Source organism: Podarcis pityusensis, assembly GCF_964106645.2.
Source record: "Podarcis pityusensis genome assembly, chromosome: 3".
NCBI lineage: Eukaryota > Metazoa > Chordata > Lepidosauria > Squamata > Lacertidae > Podarcis > Podarcis pityusensis.
In genome coordinates this window covers 58,405,740-58,418,244 of record NC_138026.1, presented here as the reverse complement: position 1 = coordinate 58,418,244, position 12,505 = coordinate 58,405,740, and the positions used below count along the sequence as shown (strand labels likewise).

At 44.9% G+C, this 12,505-nt stretch overlaps 2 protein-coding genes across 3 annotated transcripts in view; one reads left to right on the top strand and one right to left on the bottom strand.

The window, feature by feature from the left end:
* TMEM200A (transmembrane protein 200A) overlaps positions 1-893 on the bottom strand; it is a 46,911-nt gene extending 46,018 nt beyond the window's left edge. The window contains exon 1 of one of the 2 annotated variants that reach the window (XM_080999699.1): positions 289-893. The gene's annotated coding sequence lies outside the window, so the exon portion shown is untranslated. The remainder of the gene's footprint in view (positions 1-288) is intronic. The other variant, XM_080999698.1, reaches the window with a different exon arrangement.
* SAMD3 (sterile alpha motif domain containing 3) overlaps positions 1-12,505 on the top strand; it is a 37,576-nt gene that overhangs the window by 385 nt on the left and 24,686 nt on the right. The gene's annotated exons all lie outside the window — the stretch shown is intronic.

Here is a 12,505-nt window from a genome sequence, read left to right as displayed (position 1 = left end):
ATTTTAGGGAACGCTGCCTCCCCCATTTTATCACTCTGCCCCCTATCCAATTGAAATCTATTGAAACAGACCCCCCAGCTCCGACAAGTGCATGTTAAAATATACATATGGGAGGCGGGCGAGGAACAAGGCGAAGAACAGAGTTGCTCCTTCCGTCAACTGGGAATCCTAAGGATCGCTGCGAATCCCCTTCGCCCTCCTACGAAGACGGCAGGGCATCTCCTTTAAGGAAAGAAAGACGCCGAAAGGGTTTCAGGTCCCTCCCCGTCCGCCGCTGCCGCGAATTACCTGCAGCAAGTGCGCGGGGTCTCCGAGGGTCCGGCGGCTGCCGTGCTCTTCCCGGCGGGCTCCTCCGCCTCTCGGGTGCCTTCACACCAGGGGAGGCTCCGCGCAAGCCAGACCGCGAGCGCCTCTCTCCATGTTCCACGCGCGCCGCCACCGCCGCCTCCTCCTCACAGGGGCTCAGGCAGACAAAGCCATGAAGGGGGCGCGGGAGTGGGAGGCGGGGGCAGAAGGGGCCGGGGAGCGGAGGGGGGGCATTTATTTCGGGCTCCAGCCCAAGTCCCGCCGTGGCGCGCGGACTCGTGCTAGCCGTTCCCTCTCACCTGCACCAGCCAGCCAGATGTTGCAGCCCCCCGGCAAATCCGTGGGAAAAGCAGAGGTGCCCTTGGTGGGAGTTTCTCTTCTGGGGGCGGGGACAGAGGGCCCCTCCTCGGCGGCGGCCAATGGGAGGCGTGTCTCTCTCTCTCTCTGAGGGAAGAGAGGAGGAGACAGGCAAGCTCGAAAAGTTTTCAGCTCTCCGTTGATTCAAGAGGTCGCGTGACCTGGTTCCCTCTTCACACACACCCCCTCCTCCCGAGATATGAACTCTCCCGAGCCGGAGTCGTAAGGCGAGTCGCCGAGGGCACAAACCATCGGCGCCTTGCTTCCAGGGGTGACGCTGAAGAAAGGCGTGAAACGTCTCCCGCTGCGCCTTTCAATTCCACCCGTTCCCGCGCTTGGGGCTGAAAGAAAAGCGCCCACTCCAAATAGCCTCTATATTTGGGGCATATAAATAGGATCTCTCTCTTTTGCACACACACACACACACACACACACGGGTGCGTGTGCTAATTATTTCTTAAATTTATATCCCGCTCTTTGTCCCAAATGAGCCCAGGCAGCCGCGCGGTTGGGCGCTGCCAATATCCACGCGCGTCTTCCCCACTAGCAGCGACGCGCAAAGAAAGCTCAGCGGGGATTTTTGGAAGGAAGAACCTCTTCCTGCGAATTAATCCGGGGCAGCTGCTGGCTCTGCGATCAATCGCTGCGGCTCTTCAGCTGTTGCTGGGACTCCAACTTCCATCATCCCAGGCTGGCTGCGGTTGATGGGAGGTGGAGTCCCAGCAACATCCGCAGGGAGGCGCAGACTTCTCACCCGCCAGCTCCGAAGTTTCAAAATGTGCAACGGCAGAAGTGAATGTATGCAGAGATATCTCCACAACAAAATGCTACTGTTCAAATTGTAGTTCAAATTATAGGTGCAAGGGAGTAAACTTAGCATACAGAATCTACCTGGTGGGATATATGAAAGTATAAACTTATCTGATAAAAATTGGCACAGATATAGCAAGTTAAAAAGTGCTGAAAATTGACAAAATTAGGTCAATTCACAGGAGGATTCCTCTAGTGATACCGTAAGGTTCAGATGTGCTGTGAGGTAATTGAGGAGCAGCATAATGTGCAACAGCTTTGTTGGTCGCAGGCATTCCATGCTTCACACCTGACCTTAATCTGGTAGGTGTATTTTCTTTTCTTTTTTTAAATGGTGACGGTGACATCCTTCGAAGCTAGTCCAGCTGTTTGAGAAACCTGTCACACTGGTTAACAATACAACATTGGCTAATCAACTCCTAGGGGGCAAGGGGTTTTCAGACGTCCCAATAAAATATTTGATGGGGCTGGAAACCCCCCCCCCCCCCCAAAAAAAAATATTGATGGGCATTGCCATTCAAATGGTGTCATTGCACTGCATCATGTGATCAGTTATGCAGGCAGTGCTTACTTGCCCCCCCCCCCAATATTTTATTCAAGTTGGCACCCCTGCCCTCCCCTTCCTCCTCTACCCTTATCTTATCTATTCAACCTGGTATTTGACCTCTAAACCTGGTGTTTGACCTCTAATCCGTTCATGAGCACAACTCATAACTCTGACTCATGTGCCCATCACCTTACCTTGCAAAATTAGGTAGGATAATATCTTTCTTTGAACCAGCTGCTTGCTTATGCAATATTTCTAATCTTTCAGACTGCACAGTCCTGTTCACTAGACATTTTCGGATGATCATTCCAGGATTCATAAACTTTGTTTCGTTCAGATGGCAAGAGTGTCAGGGCCAAGCACTCCTTCGTCACCCCATCAAGTTCCTATGGCACAAAGGTGCTGGCTTGCATTATATGTTTTGCTAAAACTGGTGAAAGTTAGTTAATAAGCCTTCATTCAAAAGAAATAACCTAAGAGGTTTATTTATCATGAGCATCTACCCAGAAATCACACTACTTAGGTTAGGTATTTTTAAGTGTTTAATTGATTGACAGCCCTAAATAGAAGACGTTTTACTTCAGAAAGCTGCCAAAGAAATTATATGGAAGTCCTTCTGCAGTGACACCATACAAGTAGCAGGAAGCAACACAGCATAAGTGCTTGCTTATGCTGAGTTATTTTAAAGGTCCCTCTTGTAAAGTCTTTGCTCAGGTCTCTAGCTAGAGGCCACTGAGCAATGCAATTAGTTTAATTAACCAAACAAAATGAAATGCAAAACTCTTATGAATAAAATTTTTGAAAGGTCAGCCATAGTCTTGAGTTATATTAACAACATATGAATGCCTTGTCATTCCATTGCCTGCATGTCAGACACGGTCATTAAAACGGGAGTGTAATTTATCAAGAAAGCTGTCCAAGTGTGACAGTCTAGCAGACTACATCAGGTAGCTAGCACTTGCTATAAGAAAGATTAGCATGACATTTTTTTTCTAGAATTAATGGAAGCTGAGAACTCGGGGGGGGGGTGCACAACACACACACACACACACACACACACAGACACACACACAGACACACACACACACACACACACACACACACACTGCATAGTTCATACACAATCTAGATGTACTGCATATTTTGTGCTCCTGAAAAGTGCTATTTGTCTCCCAAGACAGAAAGATATGTTGAATCCTGAACCAAAATCTACATTTAATTTTGACTGCTATTTAAAGACTAAGCCCATTCCATATGTTATGACTTTCTCTCTTTGTGATAGAAGAAAGAGAAGTGTAACATATGAGGCTTCCCCACACCCACACTTGATACAGTGTTGGCTCATCAGCCGCGGTGTATCACCTTGCAAAATCAAACATCCCTTAAACTAAGCAAGGAACACTTAGGGCCTTGTGTCCAAAGGGCTCATTCACATTGATTGAAGAAAAGAGGGACACAAATTGGGCAAAAAGAAATGTGAATTAAGAATGTGGAGTGGAACAAAGCACGGCACAATCTAGGGTACAGGAGGCTTCTATGATGTTTTCATGGGAAGTCTGGGATAGCTCCGGGTTGTGGGTTCAAGACCCATATTGGGCTAAAGATTCCTGCATTGCAGGGGTTGGGCAACATGACCTTTGTGGTCCCTTCCAACTCTATGCTCTATTATCTGTGGAGAAGTGTGAGAAAGGTAGATAGAGGTGTCATTAAGAAACCAAGAGAGAGGAGTACAGGGCCATTAAGACCAACTGACAGCACAAAGGCTGTCCTTTGGGAGGGGCAGGTTGCCAGGGTTACAGGGGTTGTGATGTCACCACAGGAAAAAAAGCACCCTTTTCCCAGAATTTTCTGGAAAGGGCAAGAAGGAAGTGGGGACAGAACTCCACGTGGTGCTGGCTGGGAGAGGCTGCGCGCAAAGACCAAGGAGCGTGGGAGAAGCAAGAAGAAATGCTCCTGAGGTGTAACGTGTTCTTCTCTCCCTCCATCAAGGCTCAAGTATAAATATGTGTAAATGAACCATATTTCACAAAGACACTGCAACCTCTGTTGTGCCTTGATTTTCCAATGGAAACACAACCCTGATTTAAGTGTCTGGAACCCCCTGGAATCTTGCTATAGCTCAGCAGAGATTGGGGGCGGCGCATAACAATATCTTTTAATGAACGCATGTATTGCTGCTAAGGGTCAGCATTTCATTATTTTAGCTCACATAAACTTCTCAAATGGACACCCCGACCAATTCGTCCATCAGCCAGAATTGCCATTCCAGCTGACATTCATGTCAATTTAACACACACAAAAAGATGGCAAGGGCAGGCTCCAAAAAGCATTCAATTTCACCTGTTAACTATTGGAGAAAAATTCTTCCTGTAGATAGAATGACAAGTGACTTTTTTTTTACCTGCCATTTCACTCATCACCTCGCCATGCCATAGTGATGTTGGCCCTGGATTGCTAGTTAAATTCTCCTTTGAATGATGACATCTTGTTCACCAAGATTACGTCATCCATTTCAATTTGTTAGCGCCATCACTTTTGCTCATCATCCTATAATATTGCATAAAAAAACACTGTGGTTTTAAATAGATATCAATTTGCATTCTGCAGGTTGTGTAGGAAGCCTAGACAAATGTATTGCCCCTTTATTATGATAAAACTAGAACACCAAATTCTGATATTTTCATCACTAAACCCTTTCCCGTAAATATTTCAAGCACAGGCCTATTATCTAATGCCTTCCCTGGATAACATGCTACGAATCTTGGGCCTGATAGACTACATCTGTTTTAGTGGCAATGGGTGGTTTTCAACTAAGCTTTACACAGCATAGAATAAAGAACAATGAATATTACAAGACTATGTTCATTAATTTCAGTGGATATACTCTGAAGAGATGTAAATTCTACATTGGGTGGTATTCAACTATCTTAGTCATACCATTGTTGGAAAAACCAATGATAATGGCCTTCTCTGAGATACCCTTAAACCTGTGCTAAATTACTGTTATAATTATTATTTAATAATTAAGGAAAGACACAATCTGTAATCATAGTTTTTCATTTATTTTATTTTTAATGTTCTGATTTGCAAGAATACAAGATAACATACAGCAAGCAATATATAGAAACTCAGGAGGTGGCTTGGGAAAACTATGAGGGCTAGAGAAAACATCTTTTTGGAAATTAATAAAACATAATGTATTCAGGATGCCAAATTATGTTCTAGAAGCTTTTCTGCCTAATATGTCTGACTTCCGTCTTCTGTCTTCTTTAAAATTGAGTTTTGAATAGATGTATAGACTAACATTAAAATGAAAGCAGAATCATGAAATTCTATAGCAATACGTAACCATAATTTTGTACAGAAATATACTTTGCCTGAGATATAGGTCCCCAACATCTTTTCAGACAAGTGCAAGGTAACCTCTGTACCTGGCTGAGACTAAGGTTGTGGGAATTGTATTTTGTTATGCCCACTGGGAGTTGTAGCTCCCAAGGTTCGTTTTGGGAGTGAAAATGTGCTTTAAATATGTGGCATGTATGCAGCCTCAGTTTAAATCCTACTGGAGCCATCAGGAAGGAGGAAAAACTAGAAACCAAGGCAGCCCAAGCCATCTCCAGACCTCTTTGAAGTAGGTGGGCTATGCCAATATATATGAAGGGTATCTGGCAAATGAGCCGGCAAGTAGAGAAGACCTCAGATTAAGGTTTTGCAGGCTTGTGGCTTTGAAGGAGCAAAGTAACCCAAACATGTCACCTACGTTGCTGCAGGTTGGGCAAGAATTAGTTCAGTAATTATCAAACATGTGTATTTTTTATTTTTTATTTGATTATTGTCAGACAGAGATATCTATGTCTTTTTTTTAAAAAAAAGAAGTTTTATGTAGACGATGTATAATGCAGTGGTGGAATGCCACTTAGATCTTTCCAAACCAACAGTTATTTCTAGACTTTTGGCATTACAGTATTCACAAAGTAAGGGCTGAAGCCTGCCAAGAAACAGGGTATATTAGGTTAATAATAATAATAATAAATACCCCGCCCATCTGGCTGGGTTTCCTCAGCCACTCTGGGCGGCTCCCAACAGAAGACTAAAAACAGAATGAAACTTCAAACATTAAAAACTTCCCTAAACAGGGCTGCCTTCAGGTGTTTTCTAAAAGTCAGATAGTTGTTTATTTCCTTGACATCTGATGGGAGGCTGTTCCACAGGGCAGGCGCCACTACCGAGAAGGCCCTCTGCCTAGTTCCCTGTGATCTTACTTCTCGCAGTGAGGGAACAGTCAGAAGGCCCTTGGCGCTGGATCTCAGTGTCTGGGCTAAATGATGGGGGTGGAGACACTCCTTCAGGTATACTGGGCCGAGGCTGTTTAGGGCTTTAAAGGTCAGCACCAACACTTTGAATTGTGATTGGTTGGAAACGAACTGGGAGCCAATGTAGGTCTTTAAGACTGGTGTTATATGGTCTCTGCAGCCACTCCCAGTCACCAGCCTGGCTGCCACATTCTGGATTAGTTATAGTTTCCAGGTCACCTTCAAAGGTAGCCCCACATAGAGCGCATTGCAGGTTGTAGCTATGGTGGGAATGGTTTATACCTAGTATTTAAATGAAATTACTAATTATACCTTTCTTCGCTGCTTCCTTGTCCAGCCTTTGTCAAGAATTCTACTAGACTTGCAAGTTTGAAAACCAGAAATCTACCAGTAGTTATTAAAGAAGATGTAGTTATAGCTTTCTCAACAAACAGAGCTATTATATTGGCCCCCAGGAGGTGGAAGAAGGAGATGAGTGGGTCAAGCTTTTGCTACACTGCATCCCCTTTCATACCTGCGCAGAGAGAAACACTATCCCTGGGCTTAACCTGAATCCCCTAGCTAGCAAACTCATGAAGTGATTCACTCCTATTACAAGAAAATCAACTCAGATGAGCTGATGTGGAAAAGAAGCAGGACCTAGCTGCAGTTTGCAATGTACATTCTGTCCATGACCTCAGGATTACTATTATGTTTTTAAATCACTACAAAACCATTTTTGGAAGAAGTCGGTCATCCAAAGGTTATTAAATGAAAATAAGGCACACCTGGCAGCATATCAATTGAAAGCAGTAGATGTATAAGTACCTTTTTGTCCATTTATTGGTAAATGGATTCTGGACATGCCCCTCAAATGCATAGTCTTCCGTCCTACATGCAAAATCAAAATTAACATATTATATAGACAAATAACCATCTTATCCCTTGAGATTATGAGCAGAACCATTTACAAAGCACTATTACAGACCCTTTCTGTTATCCAGTACCCCTGCTTGCCTGCAATATAAAAGGAATACATCATCCTTGATTAAGCAATGGTATAATTTAATCAGGGGATGCTGCTGAAATCACATTCAGCAAGAGCAGAGCTCAAGCAGTCTGTGACTGGCAGCCAATCCCTGTGATTAAAAATCAGGACTAGAATACACTTGGGAACTATGTTCAAGCCACACACAAAAAATGTTTCTTTAATAATGGAAGGAAGAGCAAGTGAGGAAGGGAATAAATGCCAACAGAGTGCATTGGGGACTTGGGCATGCTGTAAGTGAAATTAGAGGCAAGAAGCACCACTGGCTTCCATGGAAATAGGAAAATCTTGTCCATTCTTGGTTTATAGTGCTGAGAGCTTCTTATGGATGGGATAACTGAAAGGGCTGATCAATAAAAAGCATAACCATTTGCCCAGTAAAAGCATGGCAGAATATGCAGAAAGAGCAAGCAGAGTTTATTGTCTGGGTAATAAATCAGATAACATCATCATCATCATCATCATCCTAATATTATTATTATTATTATTATTATTATTATTATTATCCCACCCATCTCGGGTGTAAGCCACTCTGGGTGGCTTAAAGGTAAAGGTAAAGGGACCCCTGACCGTTAAGTCCAGTCACGGACAACTCTGGGGTTGCGGCGCTCATCTCCCTTTAAAGGCAGAGGGAGGCGGTGTTTGTCCACTTCCGCAGACAGGCGGCTTACAACAGATAATAATAATAATAATAATAATAATAAATTTTATTTATATCCCGCCCTCCCCAGCCAAAGCCAGGCTCAGGGCGGCTAACAACAAACAAATAATCAAACAATCAAATAATCCAACATTCTAAAACATTTCATTATAAAAATTAATTAAAATCAAATTAATGGCAACCGTTAAGCAAAGTTCTGTGCAGGTTGCCAGAGGAGGGAGTCAGGCTGGGCCCTGACCAAAGACCTGGCGGAACAACTCTGTCTTGCAGGCCCTGCGGAAAGATGTCAGGTCCCGCAGGGCCCTAGTCTCTTGTGACAGAGCGGTCCACCAGATTGGAGCCGCAGCCGAGAAAGCCCTGGCTCTAGTTGAGGCCAGCCTAACCTCTCTGAGGCCTGGGACCTTCAGGATGTTTTTATTTGCAGACCGTAGGTTCCTCTGTGGGGCATACCAGGAGAGGCAGTCCCGTAGGTACGAGGGTCCTAGGCCGTATAGGGCTTTAAAGGTTAAAACCAGCACCTTAAACCTGATCCTGTACTCCACCGGGAGCCAGTGCAGCTGGTATAGTACCGGATGAATGTGATCTCGCAGCGAAGACCCCATAAGGAGTCTCGCTGCGGCATTCTGCACCCGCTGGAGTTTCTGGGTCAGTCTCAAGGGCAGCCCCACGTAGAGCGAGTTACAATAATCCAGTCTGGAGGTGACCGTCGCGTGGATCACAGTGGCTAGGTCAGGGCGAGAGAGATAAGGGGCCAACTGCTTAGCTTGGCGGAGATGAAAAAATGCCGCCTTTGTTATAGCTGTAATCTGCGCCTCCATAGAGAGGGAGGTATCGAAGATTACACCCAAACTCTTAACGGACGGTGCTGGCACTAATTGCACCCCTGCAAGAGATGGGAGTTGCCCCCCCAATCCCATATCGTCCCGTCCCAGCCAGAGGACCTCTGTCTTCGAAGGATTTAACTTCAACCGGCTTCCACGTAACCATCCAGCCACAGCTTCCAAACATCTGGTCAGTGTGTCTGGGGCCGAGTCAGGATGGCCATCCATCAACAGATAGAGTTGGGTGTCATCGGCATACTGATGGCAACCCAGCCCAAAACTCCGGACAAGCTGGGCGAGGGGGCGCATAAAGATGTTAAAAAGCATCGGGGAGAGTATCGCACCCTGAGGCACTCCACACACCAAGGAGTGGCGGGATGACAATTCCCCCCCAAGCGCCACCCTCTGTCCCCGACCGGAGAGAAATGAGCGCAGCCATTGAAGGACTGTGCCCTGGATCCCCACGTCGGCAAGGCGGTGGTCCAGGAGTTCGTGATCAACCATGTCGAAGGCTGCTGACAGGTCTAGGAGAATCAGCAGCCCCGACCCGCCTCGATCCAGCTGCCTGCGGAGATCATCTGTTAGGGCGACCAGAGCCGTCTCGGTCCCATGACCAGCGCGGAAGCCAGACTGGAATGGATCCAGAGCCGATGTTTCATCCAGAAACCTACCAAGCTGTTCAGCAACCGCTCTCTCAATCACCTTACCCAGGAATGGAAGATTCAAAACCGGGCGGTAATTGGATAGATCTAAGGGATCTAATGATGTTTTCTTTAAGAGCGGGCGCACCACTGCCTCCTTCAATTCCCCTGGAAATATCCCGGTGCCAAGGGACAAATTGATGATATCCCCCAGGGGGGCCCGCACCTCGTCTGGACACGCTCTAATCAGCCAAGACGGGCACGGGTCAAGAGGACAGGTGGTGGGCTTTCCAGCTCGGAGGAGTCTGTCCACATCGGCTGGGGATATCCGATCAAAGTGGTCCAATACTGGACCCGAGGACAGTCGAGGGGCCTCCAGTTCCTTTATTGTATCCAAATTGGCAGGGAGGTCATGGCGGAGCAACAGGACATGAGATATAACAGGAGATATAAAAACATCAATCCTAAAAACTTCCCTAAACAGGGTTGCCTTCAGATGTCTTCTAAAAGTCAGATAGTTGTTTATTTCCTTGACATCTGAAGGAAGGGTGTTCCAATTGTGTCATTGGGTTTAAAAGATATTATTTTAAAGCAAATAGAATTGTAAGAAGCTCTTAATAATTTAAGATTCAGGAAGGTTAATGACAAAAGCTCCAGTTTACTGTTTCTGGGATATACATATACATACATATACATATACTCCATACAACCAGTTCAATACAATTATGTGCAATTTGTTTTTATGGATTTGTCTTATACATGTGAGTAGAGCATTCCCATAAACTGCAATTTACAGGGAAGCTAAGTCTGCACACAGACTCCATGTGTGTTCATATGGTAAGAATATAGGCATGGTCAGAACATCTGGTTACAGATGGATAAGGGCCAGTACAGATTTTATCTGAGTGAAGTTTGCCATGGCAGATAGTTAGGTGAAGCCGGAGTTGGATTTGCTTATATGTTTTACTTAACAGTTCTCCATAATGTATGTTACTGGATATGTATTTGCCATGCTAAGTTACAGCACTGTGATCAGTAGCGCAGGAATAGCGACTAATTGCACCTGTTTGGCCACAACAGGTGCAATTAGAATGTTGATGAATTATACAATTTCTTGTAATTTGGGTCAGGACTTTAACTCTTAAGATCTGCTTTACTGGATTTTACACCAACCTGCTAGCGTCGGTAGTGGTGAGCAGGGAACCCATGGGGCTGCTGCCCCACGATATTCCACCACCCAAGGCATCTGATTCAGTCCGCCTTATAGGTGAGTCGGTCCTGCCTCCTCTGATTCCCACAAAAGGCCTTAGTAAATATCCCCTCAAAAACCCACGATTCATGAGAGACTGTTTGCTCTTCCTGCTCAATCCCAGTTTGCATTGGCTCAGCCTCTCTGAACCTGCCCCTGCAGACAACCCCACATTTCACTGCATGCTAGGATTGAACACCAAACCTCTCTTCCATTCTGAACAGAGGAGAGCTTCTCTCTGTGAATGAATGTTGTGGTGGCTGATGTAGATGTCTTTTTGCCATTGATGGGAGCAAATTCCAAACCATGGCAGGACAATAATCTTGACTCTTCTAGACTGATTTTGGAATAGAAAGGAGCATTGTTCTCCTGCTTCCTTTTTTTGCAGGGTTCCTTTTTCATTGCATATGAAGCCAGATATATAACACAGCTCAAAAGATGCAGAGTGAGGATTTTTTATGAACCATAAACTCTCCTTGAAGCTGCTTCTTGAATATCGGGGTCAAGGATTACTTAACATGCAATCTGTCTATAAGCATTCTGAGTTTTGAACAGGCCATGGTTGGCTGCTGTTCCATTTCAGACAGGAGTATGTGTGTGCACATTAATCTCTCGCCATTTCATTGTCTCTACCTTTCTCCCACATTTGGCTCATAATATTTCATCTTCAGGGTGTATAACATTATTCTGAATCTTTCACTCAAGGATGTGATTTCTTGCTTATGCCCTTTGATATGATTTACTTTCATTCAGCAGCTATGGCCCAAGGGATTTGTCTCAGATTCATTTTTTCTAGACTTGCCTTCCGGGTTTCTCTCCAGCTGGCTTTATAATACACATACGCTTCCTGATTCTGGCTTTTAAGCAGAATAATTGAACAGTTATTAGTTCACTGAGGTCTAGAATCCAGATTTTTATTTTTATTTTTGGTATGTTGGCACTTCTTTTGCAGGGATATGGTGTTTCCCCCCTCACTGAAATGGTGCTACTATATATATACTTGGGCAACACAGTCTCTCCAGCCTTTCTCAACCTTGGGTCCCCTGATGTTGTTGAACTACAACTCCCATCATCCCTAGCTGGCAAGGCCAGAGCTCAGAGATTATGGGAGTTGTAGTCCAACAACATTTGGGGACCCACAGGTTGAGAACCGCTGGACCCTGTTCTTCCCTCCACACCTAGGACATCCTTTGCAAAGGTGTTATATTGAACATGGCAAAGTGAGAGTCACAAAACGTCATCAATGCCTGCACCATCAAGCTTTATTTCACATTCATTACTTTACAAACATTCTTTAGTGCTCACATGCCTGGCAATGGCATGCTCGTTCATTTTAAGAAGTGGCAAAAATACTCATAGTGATGGCATGGCATCGGTGAATTTTTAACTACTCTTTTTTTTCTTATAAAGGGATTTAGTGCTAAAGTCACTTACTATGGGGATAGGATTACACTGCCAGTCCTTTAAAGGTTGTGAGCCCTGCCTTTCCACTGCAGAAGCACACAGATGCCTTTTCTTTCTCCTCTCTCACCCCATACATTTTTAACAATGGACAAGGATGTGGTCATCTCATGCAGCAAGTCTATTCCACTAGCAGCAAGCTTTCCTCGAGAATTTCATTCCTGACACTAATAGTGCAATATATATATAATAACTAAAATATGTGGGGGAGGGGGAGTTGTCCAACTTTTAAAAATCACTGGGAAAGACCCACCCTGAATGTATCCTTTACCATTGTGTTTGAAATGCAGTTGCTATCTACGGTGCCACCAC